At 42.6% G+C, this 16,378-nt stretch overlaps 1 long non-coding RNA gene across 2 annotated transcripts in view; it reads right to left on the reverse strand.

The window, feature by feature from the left end:
• The window catches only part of LOC110598593 (uncharacterized), a 52,925-nt gene extending 36,869 nt beyond the window's left edge, over positions 1 to 16,056 (reverse strand). For both annotated transcript variants that reach the window (XR_002484453.3, XR_002484452.3), the window contains exons 1-3: positions 15,813 to 16,056; positions 8,027 to 8,104; positions 4,721 to 4,809 (exon numbers count right to left, since the gene is read on the reverse strand). This is a non-coding gene — a long non-coding RNA (uncharacterized LOC110598593). The remainder of the gene's footprint in view (positions 1 to 4,720; positions 4,810 to 8,026; positions 8,105 to 15,812) is intronic.
• Between the last annotated feature and the right edge of the window lie 322 nt (positions 16,057 to 16,378).

Below are 16,378 nucleotides of genomic sequence, written 5' to 3' on the forward strand. Positions count from 1 at the left end.
ACACATCACATTTGAGAACTAGTTAGTACAATCCTATAGGAGGAGTTCTGAAATTTTGTACAGGTATTTTATGGTGCTCACTATGGTTAGAGGGTGTTCAAGCACTTAGGTAGGGACCAGAGATATATTCCACGCATGAATTGAACATCCTGCAAAAAGAAGGGCTATCCTATATTCGGCTCAACTTTCTTTCTTTTTTCCTTTTTTTTAAGTTATTTTTTTAACGTTTATTTTATTTATTTATTTTATGTGGTGCTGAGGATCGAACCCAGCATCTCACACATGTTAGGCAAGCACTGTACCGCTCAGCCCCAGCCCCAGCCCCTTGGTTCAACTTTTGAATGTCCACTAGACATTCATGTTGGTTTAAAACAAAACAAAATAAAACAAAACAAACCCAAAACAGCTTTTTCAACTTATTTAAACCTACAACCTAATTCCATTTAATTTTAGTCACAAATGTAACTATCACAAGAATTTATAACTATTATATATGTCCGGGAAGTGCTATACTATGTTTTGTTCAAAAATTGATAAGAAAAAATTCAATTAAATTTTTTAAAATAAAATAAAAAACCCAGCAAACTTAACTAAGAACTGTTACCTTACTTCAGGAAATCACATCACCACCAGCAATATCACATTTAAGTCATTAAGAAACATCATATTTAAGTCACCAAAAAACACATTTGTAACTGTTATACATGAAGTTATTAAGTGCAAATATGTAACACAGTTTTGAGGATTTTCTTTTTCTTTTTCTTCTTTTTTTGCATTAAGCATTGAAACCAGGGACATTTTTACCCCTTAGCTACACTTCCAGTCCTTTTTTGCTGCTGCTGTTGTTGTTTTGAAGAGGGGTCTTGCTAAATTGTTGAGCCTGGCCTTGAACTTGCAATCTTTCTGCCTCAGCCTCCTGGGTAGCTGAGATTGCAGGTGTGCATCTCCATGCCCATCTTGGGATTATTTTTAACTAATTTAGACCCCAATACTTTGAAATGGATGGGAGGCCTATGAAATATAGAGATGTTCCTAAATTTGATTAAAAGGGTGTTTCTTAAATGTTAATAAGCTTAAAGAGAAAAGTAGAATACTTCAATATGCTATATTTTCTGTAACAACAGGGATTGATCTCTCTCATTTGTGCGTTTCTCTCTCTCTCTCTCTCTCTCTCTCTCTCTCTCTCACACACACACACACACACACACACACACACACACACACACACACACTAAAGTATTTGTAAAAAGAAATCCCAAAAGGATAAAAACAATAAAAATGGCAACCACTGGATGGAGGGTGACAACAGAATGGCAGGAATGGCAATGTAACTTCTCTGAACATCTCTTTTAAATAGTTTTAAACAAAATAAAATCTTTTTAAATTAAAAATAACTTTGAATAGTTTGCCTTTGGAACTACATGTTCAACAAACTGAGTAAAAATCATATGTAATTTCACTATACAGTATTGCAATCCTATATTTAAAACATTTTTGTAGTTTGATGAAATCTGTTGTGCAAATCACAAAAATTATTAAATTTCAGTTACTCCTAATTTTCAGTAACACCACTCACTCACCATAGGGCTAATGATCTCCCCATTACCTCTCATACTCAGTCTCTTCCTCCATCTATCCTCTATTCTGCTTTGCCTATTAAAGGATGTGATCTCCAAAGTTTCCTTATATCCAAGAGACTGAAGGTTGAATGTGCTGCGATTTCAAGGCACAGTTATAAAAATAAGTCCAGCTTAACTGCAAGAATATTATCCTTCCCATTTTTTCTATTTCAGTAATCTATAATCCCTCCCACCCACACGGTAGGAGGAAACATTTGCAGCTCCTATATCTCATGAAGGACTTGTATGAAGAGTATATAAAGAACTTTTACAGCTTAAAATAAAAAGACAACCCGATGAAAAAAAATGGGCAAAAAATCTGAACAAGATAGATAAAGAGCCAATAAGCACATGAAAGGAAGCTCAACATCATTACTCATTATGAAAATGCTAACCAAACATGTATCTACACATATACACACACATATTTTAAGTACAGGGACATTACATTTCATATTAATTTATTTGAGGACAACTAAAAGGATGTTAGAAAATATTTACTTTTGCAGGGAACAGTGGTGCACATAATTCTACGTCCTATAATTCCAGGACCCTAGAAGCTGAGGAAGGAGGATCTCAAGTTCAACAAGGCCACCTTGGGCAACTTAGTGAAACCTTGTCTCAAAATAAAAAATGAAAAAGGCTGGGAAATGTAGCTCAGTGGTAAAGTGCCCCTGGACTCAATCGTCAGTAACACATACAAATTTTTATTTTTTTTTTAAAGAGAGAGAGAGAGAGAGAATTTTTTAATATTTATTATTTAGTTTTCAATGGACACAACATCTTTATGTATTTGATGTGGTGCTGAGGATCGAACCCAGCGCCCTGTGCATGCCAGGCGAGCGTGTTACTGCTTGAGCCACATCCCCAGCCCCACACATACAAATTTTTTTAAATTTATTTTTACTTTTTAAGAGATATTGGGTCTGCTGGGTGTGGTGGCACACACCTGTAATCCCAGCAACTAGGGAGGATGAAGCAGGAGGTTTGCCAGTTCAAAGCCAGCCTCAGCAATTAGTGAGGCACTAAGCAACTCAAGTGAGATCCTGTCTCTAAATAATATACAAAAAAGGGATGAGGATGTGGTCAGTGGTTAAGTGCCCCTGAGTTCAATACCCCATATCAAAAAGAGAGAGAGAGAGAGAGAGAGAGAGAGAGAGAGAGAGAGAGAGATTGGGTCTGACTTTGCAGAAGAATTCAATTAATCAACAAATATATGAAAAAATGTTCAACATCTGTAGCAATTAGAGAAATGCAAATAAAAACTACACTGAGATTTCATCTCATCCCAGTCAGAATGGTAATTATCAAGAATACAAGCAACAGTAAATGTTGGCAAGGATGTGGTGGGACTGAAAACTGATGCAACCATTAAGGAAAGTGGTATGGAGATTCCTCAGTAAATTTGGAATGGAACCACCATTTGACCCAGCTATTCCACTCCTCAGTTTATACCCAAAGGACTTAAAATCAGCTTACTAGAGGGACACAGCCACATCAATGTTTATAGCAGCTCAATTCACAATAACTAAACTATGGAACCCACCTAGGTGTCCTCCAATAGATGAATGGATAAAGAAAATGTGGTATATGTACACCATGGAATATTACTCAACCTTAAAGAAGAATGAAATTATGGCATTTCTGGCAAATGGATGGAGCTGAAGAATTTCATGCTAAATGAAATAAGCCAATCCCCAAAACCAAAGGCCAAATGTTTTCTCCGATATCTGGATGCTAATTCACAATAAGCGGGGCGGAATACGCTACAGAAGAATATAGGAACTTTCGATTAACCAGAGAGGGATGAAGGGAGGGGAGTGGGTATGGGGGTAGGAAAGATAGTAGAATGAATCAGACATTATCACCCCCATGCGCATGTATGGTTACATGACCAGTGTGATGTAGAATACTCCATTTTTGTATGATGTGTCAAAATGCATTTTATTGTCATGTGTAACTAATTAGAACAAATAAAAAGAGATATTGGGTTTGACAAGACTGAGATCCACTGATCTAGCAGGAAGCACAAAGATGATTATCTGATCAGCATGTGACCTTTTAGAGTCAGAGTTTCGTTTCTATGTTTCACAAAATATTCAGTCAAGGACTCATGGAGAAAAACAGAAAATAAATTTATTGATGCATTGTAATGATACATAATAGAATTCACAATGCTATATCTGTAAATGCATGTAGTGTGATCAGTGTCCTTCCCCTTCTCTTTCCCTCCTCTCCACCCTCCCTCATCTTCTCTACTAATTTACCTTCTATTATTATCATTTTAATTAGTGCATTTGAATTCATATGTACATTAAAATTTTTAAATATTTCTCACTTTTACTATCTCCTTGTTCTTTATTGAGATGTTCTATTTCTGGGTGTACAGGTACACATATATTTGCACATGCATCTGTCATTATGTTATAAACTGATACATTTCACAATATCTGTATGCCATATAAATGAATCTTACCTTTTTAAATGCCTAAACATGTAAGCAATTTTTGTTGAAGACATTCAGGAACAAAGAACATGATCTTGCTGGGCTCTTATGGCTAAAAGCCATTGTAACACACATCAGTCTTACCAAGCTCTACAACCTAATGAAGCCTTATGAACACTTGGGTCTGTCAATGCTGGCCTCTCATGGTCTAAATGGTCCTAGACTGATAAGCTTTTTACAGTTCTCTGCTCTGCTTTTTATAGGGACTTCATTCTTTTTATGGGCCATTTGTTTATTTATTGCTGCTCTTAGTGGCCTCTGGAAATGCCTCTCATTTCATTCTGACTTCCTGCATTCACATAAACATTTGTTTTAATGACTATACTACTGGTGACATTTTTTTCCCATATTTTTTATTGGTGCAGTATAGTAATATATATCCTTCTGGTGACATTTTTCATATGTTAGATCCAAGCACCACAGATGTGGTCTTTTCAATTCCAAGTTTCAAAAGGAACCAGTGTAAGTAAATAATAAGTAAGTCTATGTTATTATTAAGGAGTTATCTCCAGGGCAAAGGTGAGCCAGGGGTGCAGAAACAGGAACTGGAAAACTCGGCAGAATCCCCAGAGGCCCTTTTCTTAACCTCACTCACCTCTGCAGCTCTTTGTCCATCTCTTCCATTTTCTCTTCTGTAGTCTCTTCTGGCTTCCTCATGAGCAGGATGGTTACTGTTCCAGTCACCTGCAGAGAACAAAGAGCTGCTTTAATCACAATGCCACTGCCAGAGAGAATCAGACTGGCTGGGTTTAAACCACAGACTGGTTGCCACCTGGTCTAATCAGCTATGGCCAGGAGGATAATGTTCATTGTTTTGTTACCAAAGTTTTATTACCAACTTTCTTCTCCCTGTTTACTGTTACTAGGGAGGTGTCAATCACATGCTAAAACATTTGCTCTTTTAAGATGTACAACTCAGGGATTTTTAGTCTTTTCACAGTTCAGCAACTATCACTGCTGTTTCATTTCCAGAACATTTTTCATCACTCCAAAGGAAACCTCCCACTCATTAGCAGTCATCTCCCATCCTTCCTTTCTCCTGGCCTCTGGCACCAATAATCTACTTTCAGTTTCTATAGATTGGCCTGTCCTGGATATTTCCTATAAATAGAATCTTACATCGTGTGGTGTTTCATCTGGCTTCTTTCAGCATGTTTTCAGGCCCACTCATGGTGTGGCATGGATCTGGACTTATTCATTTTTGTGGCTGAATAGTGCTCCAATGCATGGACAAGCCACATCTTAGCCATTTACTCATTAACAGAAAAAAGGCCATTTCCCCTTTGGGGTTATTAAGAATGTAACTGTGAACATTCAAGTCTTTATATGAATGTATCTTTAAGTCTCTGAGGTACAAACTTAGAAGTGGAATTGTTGGCTGCTATGGTAATGTTTAACATTTTTAAAAATTATCAAATTGACTTCCAAAGCAGCTGCACCACTGTGTATTCTCCAGGGATATGTAAGAGTTCCAGTTTCTCTACACTCTTGCTATCTTTTTTTTATTGTCCACCTGTTTATTTATTAGAGCCATGTTAGTGGGAATGAAATGATAGCTTGCTGTGATTTCGATTTTCACTTCCCTAATAACTAATAAGATCAAGCATCTTTTCAGGTCCTATTGACCATTTATATATCTTCTTTGGAGAAACATTTATTGAATTAACTTCTGCCCTTTTTTTAAACTGGGTAGTCATTTCATTGGTGAGTTGTAAGAATTCTTAGGGATCTAAGATATTAGACATTTATGAGACAGATTTATAAATATTTTTTCCCATTCTCTGGGTTGTCTTTTTCTGTCTTGACAGTTTCAATGAAGAACAAAAATTGTATTAAACTTTAACAAAATAGTACAATTTTTTCCTTTAGTTACTTGTGCTTTAGGCATCCTATCTTAAAAAAACAGATCTTTGTAATCTAAGGTCACAAAATCTGCATCTTGTGCAGATCTTCACTGAAGAGTTTAATAATTTGAACTCTCTTATTTAGGTCTTTAATCTGTTTTGAGTTAAATTGTTTATGTGGCAGTAAGTAGGAGTCCAACTTCATTATTTTGCATATGAATATTCAGTGGTCCAATGCCACTTTTTTTATATTTATTTTTTAGTTGTAGTTGGACACAGTACCTTTATTTTACTTATTTATTTTTATGTGGTGCTAAGGATGGAACCAAGGGCCTTGCACATGCTAGGTGAGCACTCTACCACTGAGCCACAACCCCAGCCCCCAAAGCCACTTGTTGAAGTCTATTCTTTCCTCATTGAACTATGTTGCACCTTTATTTTTTAGTACTTTTATTTAAAGACTATTTCTATTAGAACTAAATTCCCAGAGTTGTTCAACAACTGACTGCATGCAATAGAGCAAGCAATAAAAAAGCAACTAAATGAGATTAGGATATGTGCATTTGAAAAGCCATGTAATCAGTTACTTGTATTTTATATACATACCAAGAATATACTGGCTAGTATAATGGATATGCTGATTGGGTTATGCCAAACTTGCCAAAATGTATACATTAAATGTATGCAGTTTATTGTTCATCAATAATACCTCACTAGGGCTAGGGATGTGGCTCAAGTGGTTGTGCGCTCACCTGGCATGTGTGCAGCCCGGGTTCGATCCTCAGCACCACATACAAAACAAAGATGTTGTGTCCGCCAATAACTAAAAAATAAATATTAAAATTCTCTCTCTCTCTCTCCCTTTCTCTCTCTCTTAAAAAAAAAAAAAGAAAAAAGAAAAAAAAGTTTAAAAAAAAATAAAAATAATACCTCACTAATGAAGTTTGGTTTTGGTGGTGGCATTTCCAGCACTGGGGATTGAAACAGGGCCCTGTGCATGCTAATCACTGAGCTATAATCTCAGGCCCTAAAGTGATTTTTTTTTTTAAAAGATAAGCCAAAAATGATGGTGCATACCTATAATTCCAGCAGCTAGGAAGGCAAGAGGATCACAAGTTCAAGGTCAGCCTCAGGCCCTAATCAACTTAGACCCTATCTCAAAATAAAAAATAAAAAAGGACTGGGAATATAGCAAGAGTGTAAATTCAATATTTTATTTCCCTAATCATTTTTCAGGATCAGCCTCCTGGGACTCGTGATGTAAGCAACTAGTGATTCTTGAAAACTTTTATATTTCTTTTAACTGATCTTGCTCCAAAATATAAATAAACCACTTGAATTCAGGATTTATAATGCTGGGGTTAACTCATTACTATGGGATAAATATTAATGAGGGCTGGACATGTGTTCCGATTCTTAAGGAAAACCATTTTTAAGTCATCTCTCAATGAGGACTTAGAAAATTGACTAATCCTTTTCTACATAGCACTCCCAAGTGCACCAGCCATTTTGGCAGAGACTTCAGCCATCTAGCACCTCCATATCCCTAGCATCAAGAATGCTGCAAGCACACAGCATGCACTTAAATCTATCACCATCTTTCCTGGGACCATTTTGGATTGAGACAGGTGGCATCTTTGTTCCTCCTTCTAATTTAACAATTCTATGTACAGGGGCAGATGCTATCTTTTGAAAATTTTCTTATTAATACACCTTTTTATATTTGGAAAACATGGTGGTATGGCTTAGGAATCTTACATCCAAATAATGAACAAAAATTTCTGTCAAAGATTTTGTACATAATCTACAAACTAAAAAGCAATTGGACTTGGGATGGAGCATCTGCCTAGCATGCACCAAATGTCAGATTCAATCTCCAGCACTGGGAGAGACCCAGGAAGTAAACACATGGGAACATTTAGGGGAAGCATGGCACACTGTTTGGAAGAAATAGTGCATCGATTTAAAAATGATCATTATAAGTCTACAGTGACATGGAAATTGGGAAGTATGAATTGGAAAATGAAAAGGACTTTGATTACAAACTAAGAAATTACCTGCTAGAATTTGCACTGCATGAAGACAGGATGTTTTGCTTGTTCTGTTCCTGGTCAGTACCTGGCACCTGGAAGATACTTATTAATATTTGTTGAAAGCATTAGTGAAACTAAATGTTAAACATTTCTGAAAACAAAGCTGCAGGTGTAACAGTGGTCCACTTTTGAATATAGCCCTCCTTGCTCTGAGTCTTATTTTTAAAGGGACCTGTGCTTTTCTCTCTTCTCCCCTCTTCCCCTCCCTAACATGAGGGAGACAGTGTTATCTTTTCTTCCCTTAGTTAATTGTCCTTGAACACACCCACCACAGGAAGGAGATATCTACCAGAGGATCTAAGAAGTGAATTTCAACACACCTTCAGGTTGCACCTGGGATCCCCTGTCAGGACACACCTGGAATGTGGCCTTTTTTGGGGGGAGGGGGTGGGGACAAGGATTGAACTCAGGGGCACTTGATCACTGAGCCACATCCTCAGCCCTATTTTGTGTGGTCTTTGAATAGCTTCTTTTAAAGCCCAGTTCTCCCTGATAGGCAGAAACATAGCCTCAGGGACAGGAGATCCCTGTGTTTCTCCTTTGCTAGCAAAGCAATAAATCTTTTTTCATTTTTCTCAAAACTATTGTAAGGGTCTGGCCAAATGTCAGAGGGAGAGACCACCCAAGAGTCTGACTCCATGCAATTGGCAAAAGGGGATATTTATTGAGGATCCATTCCAGTGCACTGGGACTCTGTGCTCACTCAAGGAGGGAGAGCAGCCCAGAGCCCAGAGCAAAGGTCAAGCAGAGCTTAAGTACACTTTTTGGAGAGGGCCGTGAGCTTTGCATACATCAGAACAAATCATCATGAGGCGCGGGAAATTGAACAACTCTGAGACGTGATTGGCAAATTCATTGGCGGGAACAGCTCGGGCAGGGGTGATTGGTCATTCCTAAGGGGGGGGTACACATTCAAACTGATTGGTTCAGGCCCTGTGACAAACTGCACAGGGCCCTAGGCTAAATGGCTAGTAGGGTGTTGTCTTAACTATCTCAGGAATCTGGGTGTAACAGAAGAACTCAATAATACCTAATCTTTTACATTTTAATTCAAGCCTTCCAGCTTAGAAACTTTACCCTTTCACTATATCCTCATTATTAAATTGACACTAGGAACCAGGACCCAGCTTTCCAGTGGTTACAAAGGGAACACACAAACATTCATGTGGAAAACTGTAGTCCCAAGGCAGAACTATGGTGCTTCCCCGCTTGCCCTCTATTCTCCAATTCTCCCTAAAACTGTTCTCCGTCCAAGGATGGCCACAGGAACACCTCTCCTGGCCCTGATACTTTCTCCTCCGACCTGCAAATAAGGAAGCATGTGACTTGGAGCAGGGATGTTGGTCTGGCTTCAATTCCAGCAGGAGTATTTTACTGGGCATGAGGTTCCAGCCTGGGGTTCTGAGGACACCCAATACTTAGTCTTTTCCCCCAGAGGCTTAGAAAGCAGCTCTGCCCCAGGTCCCCTATATAGCCTCCTGGTAGGTGCTGTTCTCTACGCCCCGGGTCCTCTATGGATGTCACTTTTACCTAGGTTACTAAGGGATCGGCCGTTGCCCCTGAAAGAAGAACCGATGCAAGACAAATCATGGGAGAAGTTCCACTTTATTTCAAAAGGCTATGTGCTTATATAAATCTAAGGATAGGAGCCAGGATTTAGGTAAACGACAGGGCGCTTGTTTATTGGTAAGTTCTTCCAGATGTCAGTTCTGGAGCCTACGAAATTAGTTCTTTTGGGCTGGGTTTTCTGCCAGCAGAATTGAAAATTGGCACCAGTGGAAACAAAGACACAGGAAGAGAAGCTGCCTGGGCACCATATTAGATAGGGCATATATGACCAACATTCCCTCCTCTTTTGTGTTGTTTTTGGAACAGGGACATCATTCGACTCTGGCTACATCCTGCTGAGTAGGGGTGGTGTGGGGCATTATCCCTGGATGGAGGAGGTCATTGGGGTTGGTCACCAGCCATTAGGTCTCGTAACAAGGGCTCCAGGAAGCATCGGGAGCGCCAATGTCATGTCAAAATAGCGCTTCCAGTATTTCCTAGTGTCCCTGTCATAAGGGGGCGTCACCAGCACCTGAAGAAGATCAGTGCAAACAAGAACAAGATGAAGATAAGAATTAAAACAAAGGTCAGTTTTTGGCGGGAGTTCCATGCTGGAGGATGATAGAGAAGAGGCCAAGGGCCATGAGGAGGCTTAAAAGGACATAAAGGCTCAAAAATCCCGGTTGACAGGCTAAGAGATCCTCTGCCATCCTGGATTTTTGTCTCCCGCTGTCCGATGTCCGTTGTTTTTCATTGTGCCTGGTAGTAAGCTTCAGCACTGAATGAGCTGTTCTCTTGAAGATATTCAGGGTTCATCGGTCATCAGAGGCTGGTAGTTCCTAAGCAGAAGCTGGTTGAAAGTTTGATTAGAAATATTCTGTAATTGGGTTTTAAGGAACTTCGTTATACAGGGCAAGAGAGAGCAAAAAAGGAGTATCCCAATAAGGGGCCCCAAGAAAGGTAGCAAGTATGTGGCGAGAGAAGATTGGAAGAACCCTGCTATGGGATTAGGAGAGGTGGTTTTGAGCAATTGGGTCAATAATTCCTGCAATTTAACAACATTCTTTTCTATTAGCCCAGACTCATTGATATAGAAGCAAAATTCCTCTCTAAGGAACAGGCATGTACCCCTTTTTCTGCAGTGAGGAGATCAATCGCCCACAGGTTCTGTAAAGCCACTTGTGCTAATGAGGAAACCTGCCGATGCAAGGACCCCAGAGATTCAGCAGTGGTATCGAGTGCTTCTTGCAGTTTTTGTTGAAGGTCATTGGATGCCCATAGAGCATGACCTACAGCTCCACCAGAGAGTCCGAGACTCGCCACTGAGGTTGTTAATGTGAGGCCTACCAGAACCGGTAGAAAGACTGCCCTACTGGTGCGAGAAGTGGGACCAATTGTCGGAATTCAAAGACAGCTGAGGAACTACAGTAACCAAGAAACAGGTGCCAGAGACATTGATTGTTGCGGAGGTGGGAGAGGCCTCTGTCAAATTAGTTATGAGAGCCGAATTAGTGATCATATTACCTTTGGTGGTAAGTAGACCTCGCTCCTTCCAGATTGGAGAATGGGATAATAGAATATGGAAGACATATTTTGAGTCAGTATAAAGGGTGAGGGATTTGCCCTGCACTAGAAGGCAGGCACGAGTGACTGCTACAAGTTCAGCCTGTTGGTTGATGGTTCCTGAAGGCAGAGCTTTGGCTTCTATAATCTCAGTGGCCGAAACAATGTCATATCCAGAGTAATGAGTGCCATTTTGCCTAAAGGAACTGCCGTCAGTGAACCAGATAAGGTCGGGATTGGTGAGTGGTCCCTCAGAAATGGAAGAATGACAGGGGAGGAAATCATCCAAGGTTTCTAAGCAATTGTGAACTAGAGCGTCAGGTGTGGAGGTCGTTGGGAGCAGGGAGGCAGGGTTCAGTGTAGAGCAAGAGAGGAATGTAATATTGGGGTTTTCCAGAAAGGAAGTGAGGAGTGACAGAACTCTGGATGGCGGAAGGGTTTGAAGGCCCTTATAAGCTAAAAGATCCTTCAAATGGTGTGGGGAATGGATAGTTAAAGGGGCCCCAAAAGTCAGCTTAGAGGCTTCTTTGTGTAAGATTTGTCCAGCAGCCAGAGCTCTTAAGCAAGGGGCCCACCCACGGATGGTAGGATCTAATTGCTTGGACAGATATGCCACAGGTGCGAATGTAGGCCCATAGGTTTGACCCAAGACCTCAAGTGCTTGTCCTCCTTTTTCATGGACATATAGATGAAATGGCCTTGAAAGATCTGGAAGGTGAAGGGCAGGTACCTTTAAGAGGAGTTGCTGAAGTTGCAGAAGTGGTAGCGGGGGTGGGGGGGTGGGGGAGGAGGCGAGAGGTTCATCAGGGGGTCCCTTTACTAGGTCATACAAGGGTTTGGCTAGAAGAGCATAATTTGGGATCCAGGCCCTAAAATATCCTGCTAGTCCTAGGAATGACAGTATTTCGGCTTTCGTATGAGGCACCGGAAGATTAGAAAGGAGTTGCCTCCTATCTAGCGTTATTTCCTTTTTTCCCAGTACAAGGTGAAAGCCAAGGTAGGTGACAGCAGACTGGGAAACCTGGGCCTTGTGGGAAGACACCCTATACCCCTAATCTGCCAGGAAATTGAGAAGCTGGGCGGTGTAGGATTGAGACTTTTCCCAAGAGGAACTACATAGAAGAAGATCATCGACATATTGAAGGAGGGTAGGGGTGGAAGGATGTGATGTCCTGGGCAAGAACCTGGCCAAAGAGATGGGGACTATCCCTGAATCCCTGAGGAAGGACGGTCCAGGTAAGCTGATGAGAATGGCGGGTGTGAGGATCAGTCCATGTAAAAGCAAAGATATTTTGAGACTCTAAAGACAAGGGAACAGAAAATAAGGCATCCTTTAAATCTAGGACTGAGAAGTAGGTAGTAGTAGCAGGGATCTGAGAGAGAAGGGTGTAGGGGTTGGATACTAGCAGATGAATGGGGACCACGGAGGAGTTGACGAGGCGAAGGTCTTGAACCAATCCATAGGACCCATTGGGTTTCTTAACTACCAGAATGGGGGTGTTGAAAGAAGAGTACATAGGCCTGAGATACCCCTTCCGTAATAAGTCCTGGATGATGGGTTCTAACCTGAGGAGGGCTGTGGTTGTAAGTGGATATTGTGGTAGATTAATGTATCTTGAAGGGTCCCATAAAACAATACGAAAAGGACTGCATTTAGCCGCAGAGGGCGTAGTTATGTCCCAAACCTCGAGGTTAACTGGTTTAGATAGTCGTGGGAGAGTGCATGATGGACGTGTATCTGTCCCTAGGATCATCATGAGGAAATGAGAGGCGGGGGAGGTGAGGGTGATATGTGAATGGTGACCTTCAATAGTGAGAGTATGTCCCTTCCCAGAAGGGGAATGGGGCAATGGGTCATAAAGAGAAAGGAGTGTGTTAAGGACAAAAGGGATCCCTGCATATAGCATGATAAGGGGGGAATTTTTCGAGGGAAAATCTGTTTACCTCCTACCCCGACAAAAGGAGTTTTCAAAGGCGTGGTAGGGCTCCAATACTCCCTCAAGACCTCAAAAGTGGCACCAGTATCCAAGAGGAAGGTAATGGAGCGTCCATCCACCAGGAAGGTGACCCTGGGCTCTTGCTTCTTGATGGTTATAGTAGGGAGGAAAGGCCCAGGGCTCTGTCAATCCTCCTCTGCCAAGCCTAGGAGAGGCTGGGGTTGCAGGGCGGCTGACCAGCCTCCCCTCCGGGTTGTTGGACAGTCTGACTCCCAATATCCACTTTGGTGGCATTTTGGGCAGGGGGTGGAAGGTGTCCTTGGCGAAGGACAAACCTTGGCCCAATGTCCCTCCTTACCACATTTGAAGCAAGCTCCAGGGGGTGTCTTATTAGGACAGTGTGGTGATGGCCTTCCCTGAATGACCTGGGCCAACATTTGGAATTTGGCATTTTCAGTCTTCTGCCTGTGGCATTCACTTTTGTCTTCCCTACCATGGAAAAGCTTGAAAGCGACCGTGAGGATTTTGGTCTGAAGGGTAGCAGGGCCCTGTTCAAGCTTTTTAAGCTTGGCCTTAATGTCAGGGTAGCTTTGGGCCAGAAAATATGTCATTAAGACATGGCGACCGTCAGGGGTTTCTGGGTCGAGGTTTGTGTACTGTTGGAGGGCCTTAGTTAGTCTATCCAAGAATTCTGAAGGTGTTTCTTCCTTCTTCTGAATGACCTCCTGCACCTTTTGAAAATTAACGGCCTTGCAGGTGCCCTTCTTCAGGCCAGCCAAGAGGCAGGATGCAAAAAGTTCATGAGAATGCAAACCTCCAGGGGTGTTGTAATCCCATAGAGGATCTTGCTCTGGGACAGCGTGTGGGCCCGAAGGGTGGTTGGGATTGGTTCTATGATTTTCATTGGCCTAGCCTTTCCTCAGGGAGAAGTATATAGGCCAGGAGCATGTAAATGTCATGATGAGTGAGGCTATATGCTTGCAGAACCCATTGAAATTCCTGAATGTAAGTGGTGGGGTCAGTGGTGAATGAGCCTAGCTTCCTTTCTAGCTGCATAAGATCGGACATGGAGAAGGGCACATGTACTCGGATAACACCCTGGGGCCAGCAACCTCACAAAGGGATGCTATTGTCATGGGGGTGGGAAGGGGTCCCTTGGACCTGGTAACAGGAGGGCTGAAAGAGTCGGTCGGCAACGGACAGGAAGAAGGGGAAGGGGAAGAGGACGAAATGGAAGGCTGAGGATCTGTGGGATCAGACGAAGGAGGAGGAGGGGATGTCGGGAGAGGAGGAGCAGGTGGGGCTGCGGGATAAAGTGGGGGTTCGTCTGCCGGGTCAAATGAGGAAGAGTCCACTAGGTCAGGAGTGGAAGTAGGGGAAGGGAGGGGTTTGCGAGCAAGAACTTGAGAGGGAGAGCAGGATAGGCAGAGAGCAGGGTGCTATGCGAGAAGGCTAAAACCTTCAACGTAGGGAATCGCCTTCCATTTTTTCAGATGCTGGCAGTAGTTAAAAAGGTTCCAGAGAAGCTTTGGATCTAATGAGCCTTCTAGAGGCCAATGATTGCCATTATCCAGAGGATATGTAGGCCAATCTTGGGTACAGAATTTGATCAGGAGTTTGGGCTTGATGTCTGGTGTGAGAGAGAGTGTGGCCAGATTTTTTATTAGACATTTGAGGGGTGAGGTTTCAGGTATGGACGAGGAGGTGCTCATGTTCACAGAGAGAGAGAGAGAGAGAGAGAGAGAGAAAGAGAGAGAGACAGAGAGAGAGAGAGAGACAGAGACAGAGACAGAGATAGTGATAGACCCAACCTGATCTTTTCTTAAAATTGGGAGCCATCTTGCCACAAAGCCATGAAAAGATAATTTCGGCTTTACTATAAATTACTGCAAATTCTGAACCTGCTTGGAATGCCTGCCCGTGCCTTGAACTCACCCATGCCTGGCTCTCTGACCAGGTAACAGCCCTCTCTGAAACTTAGTGACACCTCATAAATATTGGTCTTCCCTGGCCAGACAACGACCTTCTCTGAGGCTCTAATGGTCCTCATAAATTCTGATGTTGGGGCCAGCAAAAAATGTAAACTACCATTAGTGTGATGCTTGTCAGAGTTCTGTTATCTGTAACCCCCCCTTTGTGTAACTTTCTGGGCTATAAAGCTGGGCTGCAGGAAAGCTACAAGGCTATCTTGTTCCCGCCCTTTTGGGAGGGAGAGGCAGCCCAGCAGGTCGAAATAATAAGCTTGCTTTAATTTGATTTTAATTGGAGTCAGTGGTCTTTTCTTGTGTCCTGGTCTAACAATAGCGAAAGAGAGAGACTACTGGCAGGAAAAACGATCAGCAAGGGCTAAAAGGGCGTCCCCTTCTAAGACCCTGGGGATCGTGGAGACTCTAGGAAGAGTTGGAAAGGAAAGGCAGCGAGGGGCAACTCTCGAGGGGCAAAAGCCCGAGGCCACGAAGAACCTAGAACTAGGATTTCCTGGTTACAGAAGGAGAAGGAAGAAACAGAGAGGTCTCTCACCTGAACCCAGAAGCCTCACACCCCAAAAGAAAACGGGTTGTCAGAGAGTTCACTGCGGCTCTAAAGGCCTTAGTGGGGTGGGTTCTATCCCCTCTATCTGGGCGTCAGGAGTGTGCCAGACGATCACGGTCCCGGTTCTTGCGATAGCCCGTGGAGGGTGACAAGCCAGGAGGGGAACTTACCTAAGCCGGATCAGTGGTGGGTGTAAAGAGCCAGCGCCTGAAAAGGTGAACGAGATGTCTCCTGGAGCCGGAGATGGGGCTCTGTTAAAACGAGCTCACCCGTCTCCAGGGTTTCGGGAGACAAATGACCAGAGAAGTTCCACTTCGTTTCAAAAGGCTATGTGCTTATATAACTCTAAGGATAAGAGGCAGGACTTAGATAAACGGGAGCTTGTTTATTGGTAAGTTCTTTCAGATGTCAGTTCCAAAGCATACGAAATTAGTTCTTATTGGGCTGGGTTTTCCGCCAGCGGGATTGAAAATTGGCGCCGAGAAACGGAGACACAGGAAGAGAAGCTGCCTGGGCGCCATGTCAGATAGGGCATATATGATCAACAGCCCCTACCCGACCTCAGCCCCCTTGTGGGGTGACTCCTTCCAGAAAGAGGACCCTCTTCTTGCTGGCCCCATCCTCCAGGGGAGGGACTCTCATTCCATCGAGCCCTTCCCATGGGTCACTACCCACGCCCGCCACGCTGGAGGCTGTCACCGCGCCCCTGCACCCGCGCCTGCGGTCACTGGTCCCT

The sequence above is a fragment of the Ictidomys tridecemlineatus genome, chromosome 2 (genome assembly GCF_052094955.1).
Source record: "Ictidomys tridecemlineatus isolate mIctTri1 chromosome 2, mIctTri1.hap1, whole genome shotgun sequence".
Classification (NCBI taxonomy): Eukaryota; Metazoa; Chordata; class Mammalia; order Rodentia; family Sciuridae; genus Ictidomys; species Ictidomys tridecemlineatus.